Source organism: Pelophylax lessonae (assembly GCF_965119305.1).
Source record: "Pelophylax lessonae genome assembly, chromosome: 9".
NCBI classification, from domain to species: Eukaryota; Metazoa; Chordata; class Amphibia; order Anura; family Ranidae; genus Pelophylax; species Pelophylax lessonae.
Window position 1 is genome coordinate 254,142,792 of NC_138776.1, and position 22,209 is coordinate 254,165,000.

The 22,209-nt window shown below is 41.8% G+C and overlaps 1 long non-coding RNA gene across 1 annotated transcript; it reads left to right on the plus strand.

Annotated features, from left to right (window-relative positions):
- The first annotated feature begins 1,445 nt into the window (after positions 1-1,445).
- LOC309563015 lies at positions 1,446-18,037 on the plus strand. The gene is made up of 3 exons (XR_014225668.1): positions 1,446-1,587; positions 10,419-10,501; positions 17,955-18,037. It is a non-coding gene; the product is annotated as an uncharacterized lncRNA (long non-coding RNA).
- The last annotated feature ends 4,172 nt before the right edge of the window (positions 18,038-22,209 follow it).

The window sequence follows — 22,209 nt, forward strand, 5'->3', positions numbered from 1 at the left end:
TAACTCTAAACTGGCAACCCGTAAATGCTGCTAAAGCGTCACCTATAGAGATGTTTAGGTACTGTAGTTTGGAGCCGTTCTACATGCATATGCAATTATTATTTTTTTATTTATAAGTTTTATTGCGTCCTTTAACAGAACATATAGTACAATTCAACTACAAAGATAAGAGTCAACGTATAAAAAAAAATTAGGATCCCGGACGAGCCCCCCCCAGCTGACCACTGATTAGCACTGGGTGCCAGCCTGCCTTTCTCCTCTCTCCTGACTCCCTGGCTGGACTCTGAAGTGGATTGAAATATGGTGGGCTAATGGTAGGAAAATAGATGTGGTACTGGGGGGTTTAGTCATGACACTCCCTATTGGATAAAGCAGCAGGATGGGAGGCAGCGCATCTATAGAAATCCTATTTCCCTCCTCCTGCTGGGGTCACTGGAAAATTTGTTTTGAGTGACATCAGTTGAGGTTAATAGAAATCTGAATGGCGTCCTGAGCACCGCCACTGCTGGGACAAAACTGGGGAGACTTTTTATCCAGAGACAGTCTACTTAAAGCAGGATCTGACGAGGATATCTGGAAAATCAATTTTAAATAAAACTAACTTGTCAGGGCTCTGGCGGCAAACCTGATGTGCAGAGGGTAGCCTCTAACTCACCAGGAGAAGGAGCACAGGCGAGTCACCCAGGCAGTAGACACAGGCTAACCCGAGGTGCGGAATCTAAGTGCCAACCGGTCTTCACCAGAGCCTCTAATGGTGAGGATGGATTTTGCTGCGTGTATAGCACCAGGTTGCAGTCCTCAGGGTTGCCCCTGCCAGGAGGTGAACAGGTCCAGATCCAATGGCAGATGAACAGACAAGGGTGAGACGTAAGAGTGGTCACAGGACAAGCCAAGGTCAGGACGGGCAGCAGACAAGCAAGGTGAGGGACAAGCCGGGAGGTCAAACAGGAATCAAGCAGGATACAACAGGTCTCAGGTTAAGGAACAAGACAGCAAAGTGTGAGTGTACCAGCCACCCTTAAATAAACCATGGGCGCCAAAACCAGAAAGGTCACTGCATGCGCATCCGCGTACGCCTGCGAGCCTGGGCAAACGGCCGTCACGCATATGCGTGTGCATTGGCGACCGCGGGTTCGCCATTGAATGAGCAGTGGAAAGGTTTACGCCTGCGCACATTAATGTATACAGGGAACGTACCTAACAGAACTGAAAACTTAAACAGTATTATTAACAGCCTCAAATGCTATAATATTATAAAATATATTATAAAATTTATTTATAAAAATAATATAAATATTTGGGCTGGAGTTCCACTTTTTAGATTAAAACTCTGTCTAAGAGATATTTGGATTGCTTATTGGTTGCTGATATTTGTCCCACCTGGAGGCTAGCAGATAAATATTCCACTGAATACACATGGTATGCGTTCCCAAGAAAGATCTGACTTTAACTGCAAACTTTAATGGAAATTCCTGTGTACTCAACTTGTTTTTATTTTATTATATAAGTCAACCCCATTCTTTGTAGAGTAGACCTTCATTGCAGTCTTCCAGCTGTCTACATTCTCAGCACCAACTGAACTACCCGGTAAGTATATGCTGGAATATTGTGAATAAATTATATATTATATTATATTATATTATATTATATTATATTATATTATATTATATTATATTATATTATATTATATTATATTATGTTATGTTATGTTATGTTATATTATATTATATTATCTTAATTTATATTATATTATCTTATATTATATCATATTATATTATATTATATTATATTATATCATATTATATTATATTTTATTATATCATTAATCCTACTATAATTTTTTATAAGGAAATAATTCTTGGTATTCAGCCTTCAAGTAAAGTTTGAATGACTCCTCTGTTTTATTTTGATTCTACATGATAACAAGGTTCCTCATATCATTTTTATCATAATGGTTATTTTGCTCATACTTTGAATGTTAAAATTCACAAAATTCAAAACAGAAAATACAAAAAAATTGCAAAATTAGAATTAAACCAGGTATTGTATATATTTCATAATTTTAAATATAAACTTATAAAAAAAAATTATGATGCGTATCAAAGTTTTATTTTTGTGTCCTCAACGGGAATTTTTTCCTTTTTAAAATTTTGATGAAAGTTTTATTCGACTCTAATTTCTAAATATCTTGCCTTTCTTAACCGGAAGGTTTATCCCCCTTAATGACCAGGCCATTTTTTGCGATTCGGCACTGCGTTACTTTCACCGACAATTGCGCGGTCGTTCGACGCTGTACCCAAATAAAATTGATGTCCCTTTTTTACCCACAAACAAGGCTTTCTTTTGGTGGTATTTGGTAGTATATTGTTTTTTTACCCAAAAATTCTCAGTCTTTTAGTTATTTTTTTGTGCTATAAAAAAAAAAAAAGATAGAAATTTGGGAAAAAACAGTACAATATTTTTTTAACCTTCTGCTATAAAAATTCCAATAAAAAAATGGAAAATGTTGAATTTCTTCACCAATTTTTTTTTTTTTTTTTTTTGCGCTATAAACAAAAACGGAGCGACAATTCTGAAAAAAAAAACAATATTTTTTACTTTCTGTTATAAAACATTCCCAATAAAAAAAAAATAAATAAAAGATCAATTTTTTACATCAATTTAGGCCAGTATGTATTCTGCGACATATTTTTGTTTAAAAAAAAAAATCCCAATAAGTGTATATTGATTGGTTTGCACAAAAGTTATCGCTTCTACAAACTAGGGGTAGATTTATATCATTTTTATTTATTAATTTTTTTTTTTTACTAGTAATGGCGGCGATCAGTGATTTTTAGCGGGACTGCGACATTGCGGCGGGCAGATCGGACCTCTAATTGACATTTTTGACACTTTTTAGGGGACCAGTGACATTACTACAGTAATCAGTGCTAAAAATATGCACTCTTACTGTACTAATGACACTGGCAGGGAAGGGGTTAACACCAGGGGCGATCAAAGGGTCAAATATGTCCCTAGATGAGTGATGGCGAACCTTGGCACCCAAGATGTTTTAGAACTACATTTCCCATGATGCCATTGCATTCTGCAGTGTAGTTGAGCATCATGGGAAATGTAGTTCCAAAACATCTGGGGTGCCAAGGTTCGCCATCACCGCCCTAGGGGGTGCTTTCTAACTGTGTGGGGGATGGACTTGCAGAATGAACACAGAGACCTCTGCTCCTAAATAGGAGGAACACAGGATCCCTGTGTTAATCACTGACATAACAGCGGTCTGCTTTGTTTACATCGGCAGACCGCTGTTCTGTCTCCATGGGGAGCGATCACGTGGGCCGGCAGACATTGTGTCCCCTGGACCCGCTGACTGTCTCCCCCTCTAGCCAATCAACGCATGCACGAGCCTCCGGCGGCGTGCGCATGCACGTCCCCACTATCTTTTACACAAAGCGACATACAGGTGTTTCGTTTCGCGTAACAGAGCCGACCTGCCGCGGCTGGTCGGCAAGTGGTTAACTGCTTCCTGACCTCCCGCCGCAGTTATACCTGGGCAAATCACCACGGCTGTACGCTGCTCGCTCTCAGAAGTCTAGGGGGCGATCACATGTCGCCGGCGGCGCGCTCCCGCTCGTGAGCGGGGACCCCAATGCATGGGTCAGGTGGCTCTTCTGAGAGAGAAGGATGGTCGGCTGTTGTAAACAAGCCGACCGTTCTTCTCCCTGGAATGATCACAGAGCACCTGTGATCCTTCTATATAGGATCACAGGTCTCTATGGTCATTTCAGAAGCCACGCCCCCCCCATAGTTACAATCACTCCCCCAGGCTCACATTTAACCCCTTGATCACCCATTATAGTTAACCCCTTCCCTGCCAATGTCATTATTACAGTAACAGTGCATATTTTTAGCACTGATTATTGTAGTAATGTCACTGGCCCCCCCAAAAGTGTCAAAAATGTCAGTCAGGGGTCCGATCTGTCCGCCACAATGTCGCAGTCCCGCAAAAAAAATCACAGATCGCCACCATTACTAGTTAAAAAAAAAACAATAAAAATGACAGAAATTTTTCCCCTAGTTAGTAGACGCGATAACTTTTGCGCAAACCAATCAAAATACGCTTACTGGGATTTTTTTTTTTCTACCAGACATATGTAGCAGAAAACAAATTGGCCTAAAATGTTAAAAATATTTGGATTTTTACTTTTTTTTTTTTGGAATGTTATATAGCAGAATGTGAAAAATATTGGTTTTTTTTTTTTTCTAGAATTGTCGCTCTTTTTTTGTTTATAGCGCAAAAAATAAAAATCACAGAGGTGATTAAATACCACCAAAAGAAAGCTCTATTTATAGGAAAAAAGGACATCAATTTTTTATTTGGGTACAGAGTCGCACGACTGCGCAATTGTCCATTAAAGTAACGCAGTGCTGAATCGTAAAATAGGGCCTGGTCAGGAAGGTGGCAAATCCTTCCGGTCTTAAATCGGTTAAGAGATAGTCTAGATCAGTGATGGTGAACCTTGGCACCCCCAGATGTTTTGGAACTACATTTCCCATGATGCTCCACTACACTGCAGAGTGGTTGAGCAATGAGCATTATGGGAAATGTAGTTCCAAAACATCTGGGGGTGCCAAGGTTCGCCATCACTGGTCTAGTAGAATTATTTTCACATAATCTCATTATTCTCATTCTTCTTCTCTCCAACCTGAAACAATTAAAAAATCACAGAGATCGTTTTCTGGGGACACTTCTCATTCATGCAAGAAAAAAACCCTCAAGAAATAATTAGTTCATTTAGTAAATTAATATAAAATAATTTTAAGTCTAACATCGTTGAGTAGTGATTGAGTGAGGACTAGAGTGGGAAGCCCAGGTGAGGCAAAAGGCGTCCCCATTTAGGATAGAAATCCCTGGAAACCATAAATGATGGAGATTTGAACTTCAGTTCTTGTGAACCATCTCCAATGACATTAAAAGCCAGCCATAGACAGATTGGAATTTAGCCGGTTGAGCAGGAACCGGCTGAATTCCAACTTTTTTGTGGGCAGGCTTGGTTGTAACGAAGTCGATCTATCCATCAACTTCAGTACAACCAGCCTTTCGGGTTTTTATTCAATCGCTGCTGTCGGCTATAGCTGCAAGCAGTGAACATTGTATTCTGACAGCTGGGACACATTCCACTCTCAGAATGCAATGGCTCCGCCGGGAGGGATTTCCTCGTCAACACTTATTGTTTTGATGGGGGAAATCAAGCAATTTTCTTTCCTTCAACCTCATGGATGGTATTGATCCGCCATGTTTGGCACACTACTTTCTGTTGTACTGTACTATGTGCTTTGCAGAAGAGCGAAATAAAAACTATAAATGTAAAAAAAAAAAACATATATTTGCTATGTATTCTAGTCTACCCTTCTGGCTGATATTACTCTAATAAAGCGATTGTAAAGATAAAATAGGATCAGGGCACCTGGGATCAGAGCACCTTACATGGGATCATAGCACATGGGATCAGAGCACCTTATATGGGATCATCACACATAGGATCAAGGTACTGTACATGGGATCAGGGCACCTTACAAGGGATCATAGCACATGGTATCAGAGCAACTTACATGGGATCATAGCACATAGGATCAGGGCACTGTACATGAGATCAGTGCACCTTACATGGGATCATGGCACATGAGATCAGAGCACCTTACATGGGATCAGGGCACAGGGGATCATGGCACCTTATATGGGATCATAGCACATAGGATTAAGGTACTGTACATGATATCAGAGCACTTTATATGGGATCAGGGCACATGGGATCAGAGCACCTTACATGGGATCATAGCACATACGATCAAGGTACTCTACATGAGATCAGAGCACTTTATATGGGATCATGGCACATGGGATCAGAGCACTTAATATGGGATCATGGCACATGGGATCAGAGCACTTTATATGGGATCATGGCACATGGGATCATGGGATCAGTGTACTGTACATGAGATCAGAGCACTTTATATGGGATCAGGGCACATGGGATCAGAGCGCCTTACATGGGATCATAGCACATAGGATCAATGTACTTTACATGAGATCACAGCACCTTACATGGGATCATGGCACATGGGATCATAGCAATTTACATTGGATCATGGCACATGGGATCAGAGCATCTTACATGGGATCAGTGTACTGTACATGGGATCAGAGCACCTTATATGGTAACAGGGTACAGTACATGGGATCAGGGCACATGGGATCAGAGCACCTTATATGGGATCATAGCACATAGGATCAAGGTACTGTACATGAGATCAGAGCACCTTACATGGGATCAGGGCACATGGGATCAGAGCACCTTACATGGGATCATAGCACATAGGATCAAGGTACTGTACATGAGATCAGAGCACCTTACATGGGATCATGGCACATGGGATCAGAGCACCTTCTATGGAATCATGGCACATGGGATCAGAGCACCTTACATGGGATCAGAGCACATAGGATCAAGTGGAAACGAAATTTATTGGATATTTCAAACTATGTTAACAAATAAAAAAACTGAAAAATTGGGCGTGCAAAATTATTCAGCCCCTTTACTTTCAGTGCAGCAAACTCTCTCCAGAAGTTCAGTGAGGATCTCTGAATGATCCAATGTTGACCTAAATGACTAATGATGATAAATAGAATCCACCTGTGTGTAATCAAGTCTCCGTATAAATGCACCTGCACTGTGATAGTCTCAGAGGTCCGTTTAAAGTGCAGAGAGCATCATGAAGAACAAGGAACACACCAGGCAGGTCCGAGATACTGTTGTGGAGAAGTTTAAAGCCGGATTTGGATACAAAAAGATTTCCTAAGCTTTAAACATCCCAAGGAGCACTGTGCAAGCGATAATATTGAAATAGAAGGAGTATCAGACCACTGCAAATCTACGAAGACCTGGCCGTCCCTCTAAACTTTCAGCTTATACAAGGAGAAGACTGATCAGAGATGCAGCCAAGAGGCCCATGATCACTCTGGATGAACTGCAGAGATCTACAGACAGAGGTGGGAGACTCTGTCCGTAGGACAACAATCAGTCGTATACTGCACAAATCTGGCCTTTATGGAAGAGTGGCAAGAAGAAAGCCATTTCTTAAAGATATCCATAAAAAGTGTCGTTTAAAGTTTACCACAAGCCACCTGGGAGACACCAAACATGTGGAAGAAGGTGCTCTGGTCAGATGAAACCAAAATCGAACTTTTTGGCAACAATGCAAAATGTTATGTTTGGCGTAAAAGCAACACAGCTCATCACCCTGAACACACCATCCCCACTGTCAAACATGGTGGTAGAAGCATCATGGTTTGGGCCTGCTTTTCTTCAGCAGGGACAGGGAAGATGGTTAAAATTGATGGGAAGATGGATGGAGCCAAATACAGGACCATTCTGGAAGAAAACCTGATGGAGTCTGCAAAAGACCTGAGACTGGGACGGAGATTTGTCTTCCAACAAGACAATGATCCAAAACATAAAGCAAAATCTACAATGGAATGGTTCACAAATAAACATATCCAGATGTTAGAATGGCCAAGTCAAAGTCTGGATCTGAATCCAATCGAGAATCTGTGGAAAGAACTGAAAACTGCTGTTCACAAACGCTCTCCATCCAACCTCACTGAGCTTGAGCTGTTTTGCAAGGAGAAATGGGCAAAAATTTCAGTCTCTCGATGTGCAAAACTGATAGAGACATACCCCAAGCGACTTACAGCTGTAATCGCAGCAAAAGGTGGCGCTACAAAGTATTAACTTAAGGGGGCTGAATAATTTTGCACGCCCAATTTTTCAGTTTTTTATTTGTTAAAAAAGTTTGAAATATCCAATAAATTTCTTTCCACTTCATGATTGTGTCCCACTTGTTGTTGATTCTTCACAAAAAATTACAGTTTTATATCTTTATGTTTGAAGCCTGAAATGTGGCAAAAGGTCAAAAAGTTCAAAGGGGGCCGAATACTTTCACAAGGCACTGTACATTTCCCATGATGCTCCACTACACTGCAGTGTGGTTGAGCAATGAGCATTATGGGAAATGTAGTTCCAAAAAATCTGGGGTGCCAAGGTTCCCCATCACTGGTCTAGTAGAATTATTTTCACATAATCTCATTATTCTCATTCTCCTTCTCTCCAACCTGAAACAATTAAAAAATCACAGAGATCGTTTTCTGGGGACTCTCTCATTCATGCAAGAAAAAAATCCCTCTAGAAATATTTAGTTCATTTAGTAAATTAATATAAAATAATTTTAAGTCTAACATCGTTGAGTAGTGATTGAGTGAGGACTAGAGTGGGAAGCCCAGGTGAGGCAAAAGGCGTCCCCATTTAGGATAGAAATCCCTGGAAGCCATAAATGATGGAGATTTGAACTTCCGTTCCTGTGAACCATCTCCAATGACATTAAAAGCCAGCCATAGACTGATTGGAATTTAGCCGGTTGAGCAGGAACCGGCTGAATTTCAACTTATATGTGGGCAGGCTTGGTTGTAACGAAGTCGATCTATCCATCAACTTCAGTACAACCAGCCTTTCGGGTTTTTCATTCAATCGCTGCTGTCGGCTATAGCTGCAAGCAGGGAACATTGTATTCTGACAGCTGGGACACATTCCACTCTCAGAATGCAATGGCTCCGCCGGGAGGGATTTCCTCGTCAACACTTATTGTTTTGATGGGGAAATCGAGCAATTTTCTTTCCTTCAACCTCATGGCTGGTATTGATCCGCCATGTTTGGCACACTACTTTCTGTTGTACTGTACTATGTGCTTCGCAGGAGAGCGAAATAAAAACTATAAATGTAAAAAAAAAAACCATACATTTGCTATGTATTCTAGTCTACCCTTCTGGGCTGATATTACTCTAATAAAGCAATTGTAAAGGTAAAATAGGATCAGGGCACCTTACATGGGATCAGAGCACCTTACATGGGATCAGGGCACCTGGGATCAAAGCACCTTACATGAGATCATAGCACATGGGATCAGAGCACCTTACATGGGATCAGGGCACCTGGGATCAAAGCACCTTATATGGGATCATAGCACATGGGATCAGAGCACCTTACATGGGATCATAGCACATAGGATCAGGGTACTGTACATGAGATCAGAGCACCTTATATGGGCTCATAGCACATAGGAACAAGGTACTGTACATGAGATCAGAGCACTTTATATGGGATCAGGGCACATGGGATCAGAGCACCTTACATGCGATCATAGCACTTAGGATCAAGAAACTGTATATAAGATCAGAGCACCTTACATGGGATCATGGCACATGGGATCAGAGCACCTTCTATGGGATCATGGCACATGGGATCAGAGCACCTTATATGGGATCATAGCACATAGGATCAAGGTACTGTAAATGAGATCAGAGCACCTTACATGGGATCATAGCACATAGGATCAAGGTACTGTACATGAGTTTAGAGCACCTTACATGGGATCATGGCACATAGGATCAAGGTACTGTACATGAGATCAGAGCACCTTACATGGGATCATGGCACATGGGATCAGAGCACTTTATATGGGATCATGGCACATGGGATCAGAGCATCTTACATGGAATCAGTGTACTGTACATGGGATCAGAGCACCTTATATGGTAACAGGGTACAGTACATGGGATCATGGCACATGGGATCAATGCACCTTACATGCAATCAGGGTACTGTACATGAGATCAGAGCACCTTACATGGGATCAGGGTCCTCTACCTGGGATCAGAGCACCTTACATGGGATCAGGGCACATAGGATCAGAGCACGTTACATGGGATCAGGGAACATGGGATCAGAACACATAGGATCAGAGCACATGGGTCAGGGCAATGGGATCAGGACACATAGGATTAGAGCACATTGATCAGAGCACATGGGTCAGGGCACATGGGGTCAAAGCACATGGAATCAGGACACATGGGATCAGAGTGCCTTACATTAGCTCAGGGCAAATGGCACAGCAGCATTTATGTCAGAGCTAAGCAGGGAAGCGGCTGTGATGAGTCCTCTTTTGCCGAGCTGTTCCCCATCGGCCCTCCAATTTACCCTTCTTGTCCATCCCAGGTGATGTCACATACAAAAACCCCCCAGGGTGGACAGGAGGGGCTGGCAGGGAGGAGCACTGCACAGCTACACAAGAAGAGCCGCAGTGTTTGACTCAGCAGAGGGTATGCCATCTACCCATCAGCTGCCTGTGACTGAGGGGTAGATCGCCGCAGAACCCCGGTTGAGATACCAAGGTTTACAGCAAACAAACATTGGACCTTATATTGTATTGGAACAACCATTGTATGTGCACCTAACATTAGGAGTCCTCATGTTTCGAGTCGTATTATATTTCATCTTCTTTTTCTTTCCATGAATCCAAATTATCCACAGAGCCCAAAGATGTTCACCATGAAGAAATCTCTGTTACTCCTTTTCTTTCTTGGGACCATCTCCTTATCTCTCTGTGAGCAAGAGTAAGTATGTATAAGACTTTTTTTAAACAAAAGAAAAGACTATTTAGCCCGCATTCACACTACCGCGGCACGACTCTGTACTACTTCGGGGGCGACTTGTGAAGTCCTGTGCACCGCAACTTCGGCGCGACTTGCATGGACATCATATAATGAATGTCTATGCAAGTCACTCCGAGGTCGCCCCGAAGTAGTACAGGACCCTTTTTCAAAGTCGGAGCGACTTGTGTCACTCCTATTAGAACGGGTCCTGTAGCAGTCAATGGACCGCGAGGGACCGCGACTTCTCAGGCTGACAAGTCGCGTTAGTGTGAATGGACTCGCTGAGTCCACTAACGCTAAATCTGGGCAAACAGATAAACACATTGATATTACTAGGACAGTAAGTGAGGGCGGAATCCCTTTGACTGGAATAATAAAAACCTGACAAAGTTTCTAATTCAAGAAATACAGAAAGGAGTGTAAGATCAAAACCAGATGAAAAAAAATCCAAGACCATTTTAATTGTTGGTAACTAGGTCATATAAATACAGCCAACACGTTTGGGGCAACACCACTTCCCCTGCATCAGGGCTCAACAAAGGATAAACCTTGGATGGTCACCATCGTTGGGTGGACTTTGGTATGACTGTGGCTGAGTTACTCCATGAGGAGAGTCTAATATTGGTCTTTGAGGTCAATGTTGTCTTTGATTCCATCCAAGGTTTATTCTGTCTAGAGCCCAGATGAATGGGGAGGTGGTGCTGGCCCCAAAACACGTTGGATATTTTTGTATGACTTGTTTACGAACATTTTTTGTATGACTTGTTTACGATCATTTTGGTGGATGTGGGGGGTATGTGGGCAGGGAGGCTTATTAAAATCTGGAAGCCCACTTTAACGAGCCCCAACTCCTGGCCTAATGCCTCGTACACACGCAACGATTATCGGCCGACCGATCGGCCGACTTTTGTCCAGAGTTGTGTTTTGTTGGTTGGAATGTGCTCTAGACTGCACATGAATTTTCTCGGCCAACAAAATTCTACTTCAGAAGTGATCTCATGTGTTGGTTTTACTTTCCGTGTGTTTTTTCATCTCTGAGCATGCCCAGTCTTGCTCATCAGATGATTGTCTGCCGAAATCTGTACTGACTGACGGAAAATCGGCCGTTGTGTTGACGGCCAACAAAAATTTTATAGCCTGCGCACCAGATTTTATTCGGGCGAAAAGTCAGAGTCGGTTGTCGAAAGCATCATACTAACAAGCCGAAAATCGGCCGATCGGACGTTGGCCGAAAATTCACGGCCAACTATCGAGGCGTGTGTACGAGGCTTAAGAGTCTAATATTGGTTCTAATATAGATCTCTGAGGTCATTATTTTCTTTGAGTCCATCCAAGGTTTATTCTCTTTGGAGATCAGGGCCACAACAGGAGATGTGGGGAGATGTGGGGTCAACACCACACCAGATAAATACGGATGTGGTGTTGACCCCAAAACACGTTAAGGCCCCGTTCACACTGGGGCGATCCGACTTCCCCAGGTGACCACACAGGTTGCGGCGCGCTGCTCGCACCGCGACCTCGGAGCGGCCGGCACGGACTTCATAACATTGAAGTCTATGCAGGTCGCTCCGGGTCGCCCCAAAGAAGCTCCGGACCCTTTTTCTAAGTCGGAGCGACTTGTGTCGCTCCTATTAGAACGGGTCCATAGCTTCTGTATGGCAGGCGACCTACGGCGACCTACGGCGGCCAGTGTGAACGGGGGCTCAATAGATTTGTATTATTTGTTTACTAATAGTTACATTTTTCTTAGACTGTTTCATCTGCTTTTGGTCTAACGTTCCTTTCTGTATTTCAATGGTTGGAGCTCCTTTTGGGTCTCTTTGGGAGCCGCTTCACCAGAACTATTGAGCTTGCTTGAAGTTTTCCTTCTTCTGTATCCACTCTCTCTGCGAGTGGTGTGTTTGCTGTTCATAAGGTCCTTCTTATTACTATTATTGTGTATATACACAGTGAGGGAGCCCGATATACAGTATCTCACAAAAGTGAGTACACCCCTCACATTTTTGTAAATATTTTATTCTATCTTTTCATGTGACAACACTGAAGAAATTACACTTTGTTACAATGTAAAGTAGTGAGTGTACAGATTGTATAACAGTGTAAATTTACTGTCCCCTCAAAATAACTCAACACACAGCCATTAATGTCTATACCGCTGGCAACAAAAGTGAGCACTTTAAATCATTTTAATCGTTATTTTAAATAATGAAATGGATGGGTTTACTTCCGCTTTAAAAAAAAAAAAAAAAAAACCTTCTGACTTTTCAACCACTTCTGGACCGGAAGGTTTTACCCCCTTTAACCACTTCAATACCGGGCACTTTCACCCCCCTTCCTTCCCAGGCCAATTTTCAGCTTTTAGCGCTGTTGCAGTTTGAATGACAATTGCGCGGTCATGCAACACTGTACCTAAACCAAATTTATGTCATTTTTTTCCACAAATAGAGCTTTCTTTTGGTGGTATTTGATCACCGCAAGGTTTTTTCTTTTTTGCTAAAAGAAATAAAAAAAAGACCAAAAAGTTTGCAAAAAGAAAAAATGTTTTTTTGTTTAGGTTATACAATTTTGTAAATAGATACGTTTTTTCCTGCACTGATGAGGCTACACTGACAGGCACTGATGAGGAGGCACTGATGGGGTGGCACGAATATGCGGCACTGATAGGCAGCACTGATGGGCACTGATATGCAGCATTGGTGGGCACTGATAGGTGGCACTGATAGGCGGCATTAATGGGCACTGATAGGCGGCACTGATAGGTGCCACTGATGGGCACTGATAGTCGGCACTGGTGGGCAATAATGGGCACTGGTGGGGGGCACTGATAGATGGCAATGATGGGCACTGGTGGGCAGCACTGATAGATGGCAATGATGGGCACTGGTGGGCAGCACTGATGGAGAGGGCACTCGCGGGCTCCCTGAGCCCTGATTGCCATCCCTAGTGGCCATGGTGGGCATCCCTGGGGTCATGGGTGGGCATCCCTGGTGGTTCTAGTGGCACCCTCCCCTAATGATCTGATTACCAGTGCAGACCCCCCCCCCCCTGTCAGGAGAGCCGCAGATCGGCTCTCCTCTACTCTTGCCTGTCTGTTTGGACACAGCTGGTCACATGGTAAAGAGCCTACGTCAGTAGGCTCTTTACCAAGATCGGAGATCGGAGACACCTCGCATCACCGATCACCGCTCTGCGCGCCCCCCCCCCCCCCCCCCCCGCAGAGCGCATTATCCTGCCGCCAACATATGACGTCCGGTCAGGATAATGCAACCAATTTCTCGCCGTCAATCGCCTATAGGGCGGGCGGGAAGTGGTTAATGACCAGGCAATTTTTTGCGATTCGGCACTGCGTTACTTTAACTGACAATTGCGCAGTCGTGCGACGCTGTAATGAAAAAAAATTGATGTCCTCCTTTTTTTTCCCACAAACAGAGCTTTCTTTTGGTGGTATTTGATAACCTGTGCGATTTTTATTTTTTTGCGCTATAAACAAAAAAAGAACAATTTTTTACTTTCTGCTATATAACATTCCCAATAAAAAATTTTTTTAAAAATTAATTTTTTCACCATTTTAGGCCAATTTGTATTCTGCTACATATTTTTGGTAAAAAAAAAAAAAAAAAAAAATCCCAATAAGTGTCTATTGATTGGTTTGTGCAAAAGTTATCGTGTCTACAAACTAGGGGGAAAGATTTGTCATTTTTATTTGTAGCACTGCCCCCTAGAGGACTGCTGGATTTTCACACTTTACTCACTTCTGGACCGGAAGATTTCCTCCCCTTAATGACCAGGCCATTTCTTGTTATACGGCACTGCGTTATTTTAACTGACAATTGCGCAGTCGTGCGACGCTGTACCCAAAAAAAAAAAATTGATGTCCTTTTTTTCCCCACACAAATAGTTTTCTTTTGGTGGTATTTGATCACCTGTGCGATTTTATATTTTTGCGCTATAAACAAAAAAAAAAAAAAAAGTGACAATTCTGAAAAAAAAAATGTTTTTTACTTTCTGCTATAAAACATTCCCAATAAAAAAAAATGTCAAATCGAATTTTTTCATCATTTTAGGCCAATTTGTATTCTGCTACATATTTTTGGTAAAAAAAAAAACAATAAAAAAAATGGGTATATTGATTGGTTTGTGCAAAAGTTATCGCGTCTACAAACTAAGGGAAAAAGTTATGTAATTTTTATTTATTTGGTTTTTTTTACTAGTAATGGGGGCAATCTGCGATTTTTAGGGGTAGATTTATATCATTTTTATTTATTAAATTTTTTTTTTTTTACTAGTAATGGGGGCGATCTGTGATTTTTAGGGGTAGATTTCTATCATTTTTATTTATTCATTTTTTTTCTTTTACTAGTAATGGGGGCGATCTGTGATTTTTAGGGGTAGATTTCTATCATTTTTATTTATTAAATTTTTTTTTTTTTACTAGTAATGGGGGCAATCTGCGATTTTTAGGGGTAGATTTATATCATTTTTATTTATTTAATTTTTTCTTTTACTAGTAATGGGGGCAATCTGCGATTTTTAGGGGTAGATTTATATCATTTTTATTTATTTATTTAATTTTTTTTTTTTTACTAGTAATGGGGGCAATCTGCGATTTTTAGGGGTAGATTTATATCATTTTTATTTATTTAATTTTTTTTTTACTAGTAATGGGGGCAATCTGCGATTTTTAGGGGTAGATTTATATCATTTTTATTTATTAAATTTTTTTTTTTTACTAGTAATGGGGGCGATCTGTGATTTTTAGGGGTAGATTTATATCATTTTTATTTATTTAATTTTTTTTTTTTTTACTAGTAATGGGGGCAATCTGCGATTTTTAGGGGTAGATTTATATCATTTTTATTTATTAAATTTTTTTATACTAGTAATGGGGGCAATCTGCGACTTTTAGGGGTAGATTTCTATCATTTTTATTTATTAAATTTTTTTTTTTTTTACTAGTAATGGGGGCGATCTGTGATTTTTAGGGGTAGATTTATATCATTTTTATTTATTAAATTTTTTTTTTTTTTTACTAGTAATGGGGGCAATCTGCGATTTCTAGGGGTAGATTTATATCATTTTTATTTATTTAATTTTTTTCTTTTACTAGTAATGGGGGCGATCTGTGATTTTTAGGGGTAGATTTATATCATTTTTATTTATTTAATTTTTTTTTTTACTAGTAATGGGGGCAATCTGCGATTTTTAGGGGTAGATTTATATCATTTTTATTTATTAAAATTTTTTTTACTAGTAATGGCGGCGATCTGCGATTTTTTGCAGAACTCCGACATTGTGGCGAACAGATCGGACCCCTAACTGACATTTTTGACACTTTTGGGGGGACCAGTGACATTACTACAGTAATCAGTGCTAAAAATATGCACAGTTACTGTACTAATGACACTGGCAGGGAAGGGGTTAACACCAGGGGCGATCAAAGGGTTAAATGTGTCCCTAGGGGGTGCTTTCTAACTGTGTGGGGGACGGACTCACTAGATGAACACAGAGACCTGTGTTCCTAAATAGGAGGATCACTGACAGAACAGCGGTCTGCTGTGTTTACAAGGTCAGACCGTCTTTCTGTCTCCGCTAGGAGCGATCGCAGGTGCCCTGCAGACATCAAGTCTGCCGGAACCGCTGATTGGCTCCCCCTGAGGCCAAGCGCCCACTTGCTGTCCCGCGAAACGATGTACAGGTACACTGTTTCACGAGACAGAGCCAACCTGCTGCCGTATAGGTAAAAAAAAGGACATCGATTTTATTTGGGTACGGCGTCGCATGACCGCGCAGTTGTCCGTTAAAGTAACGCAGTGCCGAATCGCAAAAAAAAGGGCCTGGCCAATAACCACTTACCGACCACAGTTTTACGGCAGGCAGGTCGGTAGGTTCCTGCGAATCACTGTACCTGTACGGCAGTTCGCGGGAGCGATTGCGGGGGCATGCGACCACTTGCCAGCGGGGGGCAGCCAATCCCCGGGGCTGGTGACTGCGATCGCTCCCCATGAAGTGAGAACGGCGGTCTGCTGTTGTTCTCACTGGGATCAATACGGAGCTCCTGGGATCCACCTATTTAGGGCTCACAGGTCTCTGTATTCATTCCATAAGCCCATCCCCCTCACAGTTAGAAAACACCCCCTAGGCTCACTTTCAACCCTTTGATCGCCCCCTGGTGGTAACCCCCCCCTTCCCTGCTAGTGTCATTATTACAGTAACAGTGCATATTTCTAGCACTGATTACTGTAGTAATGTCACTGGTACCCCCAAAAGTGTTAAAAATGTCAGTCAGGGGTCCGATCTGTCCGCCGCAATGTCGCAGTCCCGCTAAAAATCGCAGATCGCCGCCATTACTAGTAAAAAAAAATTAAATCAATAATAGTAATAAATATGATATAAATCTATACCTAAAAATCGCAGATCGCCCCCATTACTAGTAAAAAAAATATTAAATCAATAATAATAATAAATATGATATAAATCTATACCTAAAAATCGCAGATCGCCCCAATTACTAGTAAAATAAATAGATAAAAATGACATAAATCTTTCCCCTAGTTTGTAGACGCGATAACTTTTGCGCAAACCGATTAAAATACACTTATTGGGGGTGGGGGGGGTTCCCAAATTTGTAGCAGAATACAAATTGGCCTAAAACGATGAAAAGATTTGGATTTTTTTAATTCATTTTATCGGGAATGTTATATAGCAGAAATTGAAAAATTATGTTTTTTTTTTTTTTTGTTTTTTTTTGTTTTTTTTTTTAAGAATTGTCGCTCTTTTTTTCTTTATAGCGCAAAAAAAAAAAAAAAAATTGCATGGGTGATCAAATACCACCAAAAGAAAGCTCTATTTGTGGGGAAATAAAGGACATCGATTTTATTTGGGTACAGCGTCGCACAATTGTCCGTTAAAGTAACGCCGTGCCGAATCGCAAAAAATGGCCTGGTCATTAAGGGGGGAAAATCTTCCGGTCCAAAAATGGTTAAAAAACATTTAAAAACCATGAAATGAGGGCTGAATTTAGACAATGCAGGCAATATTAGTGAAGCTGCAGCTTTGCGGCGCCGCGCTGATTCCCACAAGTAGTTTCCGCACTACTTTTGGCGACTTCGGGGTGGGGGGGGGGTGATTTCAATAGACATCTGTGCATGAAGCCACACAGATGACCCCCCCCCCGAACTCGCACTGACATGCGGGTTTGACGTCGTGCGAGTTTGAACCCGCCCTCAGTGTGAACCTAGGCTAAAACCAGGAAGCTGATTGGTTTCTATGCTGAGCTGCGACAGATTTTGCACGCTCTAGTTTCGGAAAAATAACCCCTACTGGTGTCCTAAAAATACACATTTTTAGTCCACATAGAATACAGTTTTTATGTAATTATGTTGCTTTATGTAACGATAACTGTGTCTTCTCCCAGGAGAGGTGCTGAGGATGACGAAGGGGAAATGACAGAGGAAGAAAAAAGAGGTCTCTGGAGTACCATCAAGGCAACGGGGAAGAGCGCCGCCTCGAATGTGGCCGTGACTTTGATAGACAAGTTAAGATGTAAACTTACTGGAGGATGTTAAAACATGAATTGGAAGTCATCTGATGTGGAATATCATTTAACTAAATATTAAATGTCTTATAAAAAATATAAATATATCATATACACTATTTTCATCTTTATTAATGTTATATGATGATCCTAATGTAGTTGGGGAAAATATATCCCTTAACCTCTTCCAGACGGCCCCACGCAGATATACTGCCCTCCTGCACGAAATTGCGTACCTGTACGTGATTCCGTGCACTGGATCTGGGGACGTGCGAGCATGCGCGCGCCCCCAGGAGACCCGCTCCCGCTGTGATTGGACACAGCGGGAGCCAATCAGCGGGTCCAGCGGACACGCCGATCGTCCTCAGGAGAGGCAGAACGGTGGTCCACCTATCTAAACGAGGCAGACAGCCGTTCTGTGAGAGGGGAAGATGGAGATCTTGTGTTTCTGCTAAGCAGGAATGCGGATCTCTGTCTTCCCCCCAGTCAAAGCACCTCCTACACAGTTAGAAAGCACTCCCTAGGAGCACATTTAACCCTTTGATTGCCCCTGATGTTAACCCCTTCCCTGCCAGTGTCATTAGTACAGTGACAGTGCATTTTTTTTTAGCACTGATCACTGAAATAATGTCACTTATTCTGACTCCAATTGTTGTAATAGTGACATATCCCTTGCTGAGACCTATTCCTCGCCTGTAAAAGTAGATGCAATCACTGCGCAAAATCATTGTCAGATAGCTGAACTCACCAGACACCGTTTCTTTCCATCCACGTAGGTTTTATTGCATGCAGTAGGTATAGCAGACAACAAAATGTGGCAGATGAATAAAATATGGTATCTGCAGGTCAAAACATAATACAGTAAACCCCCCTCCATTGCGGGGGTTACGTTCTAGACCCAGCCGCGAAAAGTGAAAATCAGCGAAATAGAAAAACCCTATTAAAATGCATTGTAGGCATGTTTTTTTTACTGTCACTGTACGTGTAAAAGCATTTTAAGGTCTTTAAACACACTTTTAAAACAATAGAATCTCATTTAAACACATAAAAGATACTGAGAGAGACATAGCAAGAGCTATGGAAAACACAAAAATATTTCATTTTTAATGATTTATATAGTAAAATAACATTACAAAAATAAACGCAATATACCGAGACCGCAAAAACTGAACCGCGATGGAGCGGGGGTTTACTGTAATGCGTTTCCGGTAGCGAGCAGATTGTATGAAAGACCAAGACAGATGTGGCCATCTCTATCCCCACAAGCATAAAGAAAGCAGGAACAGGAAATACATAAAAAAAGGGAGGGGCTAGGAGAGAACACAGAAGGGAAAGACAAACAATTGAAATAACCTCAAGATGGCAGTATAATCACCAATAATAAATACATTACCACAGCTATGCATTATATTATATCTTCCGTATTGGTGTAACAGCACATCACTGGTCCCCAAAAAAGTGTCAAAAGTGTCCAATTTGTCCGCAGCAATATCGCAGTCCCACTAATCGCCGCCATTACTTGTAAAAAATTAAAAATATCTTGTAGTTTGTAGACGCTATAGCTTTTGCGGAAACCAATCAATATACGTTTGAAACTGCTTAAAATAATTTGACATATAAAGTGCTGCATATAAACATACAATATTTAGTATGTAATGATGAAACAATAATCTCCAGATGGTTGTCAACGTCTCCTTTGTCACATCAAATCTTCACTATACATATAGGAACTCGGATACCCATAGAAAACAAAGTCTTCTCAGTGTAAAACCATCAAAGAAAGATTTTATTTAAAAGTAGAAAACGTACATTCTCTCTGCAGTTTACAGGCGATTCAAGTACAAGTAGTGTGATCACAGATAGTCTTACCCCAGATGATGTCCGTGTGGACGAAACACGTCGGTTTGTACTGAGTTTGCTCCATGTGATTGCGCCTGTTGGATACTATCTATGATGACGCTACTTGTACTTGAATCGCCTGTAAACTGCAGAGAGAATGTAAGTTTTCTACTTTTAAATAAAGTCTTTCTTTGTTGGTTTTACACTATGAGGAGACTTTTTGTTTTCTATTGGTATCCGAGTTCCTATATGTATAAGTGAAGATTTGATGTGACAAAGGTAATATGTTTTCAAATAAGGAATAGAGTCCATATCCAAAAGGGGCTTTCCGTGTACAGAATGGAAGATTGATTAAAAAGTGTGACCATTACCAGGGTCGTCTTTATCTTTATTATTGATTGGACTTTTTCTTTGGGCCCCCCCCCCCATGCGATTTTACTCTCCACCCCCAACATCCCATAGCACATAGACATAGCTCAAAAAACCAAACACACACATAGACTAATCTAAAAAAAACTTTAATAATGTAAACAAAGAACTGGTCCACTCTCACTGATTGGTTGCTAGAGGTTACTGTACATTATTACTGCTCGCTGATTGGTTGCTAGACATTACTACACATCATTACCGCTCACCCATTGGTTGCTAGAGAGTACTCCTTATCACAACCGATCACTGATTGGTTGCTAGAGGTTACAGCATATCATTACTACTCACTGTCTTCAGCTCTGCAGATCATCACACCTGTCTCCAGCTTTGCAGAGCATCACACCTGTCTCGAGCCCTGCAGAGCATCACACATCTCCAGCCCTGCAGAGCATCACGTCTCCAGCCCTGCAGAACATCACACCTGTATCCAGCCCTGCAGAACATCACAGCTGTCTCCCCTCTACCAGCCCTGCAGAGCATCACACCTGTCTATAGTCCTACAGAACATCACACCTGTCACAGAACATTACACCGGTCTTCAGCTCTGCAGACCCTGAATTACCTGTAAACTGCAGAGAGAATGTAAGTTTTCTACTTTTAAATAAAGTCTTTCTTTGATGGTTTTACACTATGAGGAGACTTTTTGTTTTCTATGGGTATCCGAGTTCCTATATGTATAGTGAAAATTTGATGTGACAGAGGTAATATATGTGTTCAAATAAGGGCTAGAGTCCATATCCAAAAGGGCCATCCCGTGTTCAGAATGGAAGATTGCCAAAAAGATGCAAACAAGGGAGAGACAGGAGCGCTTACCAGAGTTAATGAACTCTAATGCCAGAGGCAAAGAGTCATTTAAGCAAGAGGTAATGGAACCATGATGACACAATAATCTCCGGATGGTTGTCAACGTCTCCTTTGTCACATCAAATCTTCACTATACATAAGATTACCCTAGATGATGTCTGTGTGGACGAAACACGTCGGGTTGTACTGAGTTTGCTCCATGAGATTGTGCCTGTTGGATACTATCTGTGATCACACTACTTGTACTTGAATCGCCTGTAATCTGCAAAGTGAATGTAAGTTTTCTACTTTTAAATAAAAAGTCTTTCTTTGATGATTTTACACTATGAGGAGACTGTGGCCCCCCCTCAGGTCAGGCCCCTTGACACGATCCCCTGTACTCACTATACTGTTTTTCTAGGGTCCAGTGTCTCCCCCTCAGTCAGCTTTCCTGGATCTCTGGGTTCAGCTTTGTTCCTCTGGCCCTCAAGATGACCTCCTGATGCCTTGTGCCATTGCTACAGAGGAGGAGGCAGCCGCCACCCTCCCTCCGGGAGTCTGCTCACCAGCCAAAGACCCCGCAGCACATGTGCTCTTCGCTTTTATACAGTATCCCAGAAGGCTCCGAGACAGCCAGTCTCTGACATTAACCAGGACTGGATCAAAGCCTATGTATCCATTGGTCAGGTTTCCCCCCACTGTCCAAAATGCCTCCCTATTGGACCAGTGTGAAACACTCTCTAGACTCAATGAATCACACACTGAGCAGACCTAGCTCACAGATCCTGCTCTCTGCTAGACAGAAAGCAATATAGATTTCCCTGCTGCTCATTGGCGGCTGGTGTGTTGAGGGCGCCCCCCCCCCATCCATGCGTCCGGCCCCCTAATCTGCATGCAGGGCACCGGACGCATGGAGTGCAATGGTTTTTATTTTTTTTTCAATCACCTGATTAGAGCCAGAGGCTCTAATAGGGCGATGGAAAGGGTGGTCCCGGGGCGCAGAGCAGTGCGTCCCGAGCCCACCCATTGTGTGACAATAGCCAATGAAAATTCGCTATTGTCACACCGATCCTCCTCCTCCAAT